General features: G+C 36.4%; 1 protein-coding gene across 1 annotated transcript in view; it reads right to left on the reverse strand.

Annotated features, from left to right (window-relative positions):
• The window catches only part of LOC106877955 (zinc finger protein 665-like), a 52,448-nt gene that overhangs the window by 25,996 nt on the left and 25,171 nt on the right, over window positions 1-1,281 (reverse strand). The gene's annotated exons all lie outside the window — the stretch shown is intronic.

Consider the following 1,281-nt stretch of genomic DNA (forward strand, 5'->3'; position numbering starts at 1 on the left):
ATAACAATTACAGACATCTCAAAAGTAAATAGTCCACTCTCCTCAACGCACTGTTTTATCTGTGACTGATTCTCCACATTAATCCAATGTCAAACGGATTAAATCATTAAAAACTGCACAAGGCATGTCTATTGAATATTATTTAAATGCATCAAACATTTTATTTCATTTCTAGAAATGTATAATTTTTTTTTTCCTTTAAATGTGTCCATTTACTTTTGATATATTTGTGTATATCAGTAACAGACAAAAGCTATCATGCAATGGTAGTGAAAATGCTAGATGGATATTTCAGTCTCATTTGACTATGTCAGTAGCATAAACTCCCTGCCAACCACATGCTAAGACAAAATCCCTCGCTACTAAAACAGGAAAACCGGGATTAAACAATCACTGGTGTGACAGTCTCCCATCTAGCTTAATGAAAATCCATGTGCTAGAGAAACACCTGTAAAGATTTTCTAATTTATGACCAAATGAAAAATAAATTTTGTGATTCCTGTTTTGTTCTGATCTGGAATATTTCTTTTACTTATCTATATCGTAATTCCTTCATGATTTGATGGTTAAGCTAAATGTTAATTATACAAGTGTCAATTTAACCCTAAATTCTTTGTAAATGTAATCATCATCATCATATATATATCATATTAAAGTGTCCAACTGATTAAAAAATTCTATTTATTTATTAATGCAGCTGAGGATAGCCCTGCATTTAAATTGATGCAATAGTTGCATTGTTCAATTAAATGAAGCCACTTGAAATGGTCATACCGCATCATCTCTTGATATCCTGTTGCTTATTTTGATTTCATATATATATATGGGAGAATGTACGAAAAACTGTTGCCACGTAAAAAGGACCCAGTGAAACGGTTGGCATTAGGAAAGCCATCCACCCATAGAAACAATGGCAAAATAGATGAGTGGGACCTGTTGTAGCCTTGTGGGTTGCCAGCTACTGCCATACCTGCCAACCCATGTCAGCATTGAAAACGGACATTAAATGATGATTATATATATATATATGTGGAGGCGCAATGGCCCAGCGGACTCGTGGTTTCGATTCCCAGACTGGGTGTTGTGAGTGTTTATTGAGTGAAAACACCTTAAGCTCCACGAGGCTCCGGCAGGGGATGGTGGCGAACCCTGCTGTACTCTTTCACCACAACTTTCTCTCACTCTTACTTCCTGTTTCTGTTGTACCTGTAATTCAAAGGGTCAGCCTTGTCACACTGTGTCCCGCTGAATATCCCAGAGAACTACGTTAAGGGTACACAT

This window comes from Octopus bimaculoides, chromosome 28 (assembly GCF_001194135.2).
Source record: "Octopus bimaculoides isolate UCB-OBI-ISO-001 chromosome 28, ASM119413v2, whole genome shotgun sequence".
In the NCBI taxonomy this organism is placed as follows: Eukaryota; Metazoa; Mollusca; class Cephalopoda; order Octopoda; family Octopodidae; genus Octopus; species Octopus bimaculoides.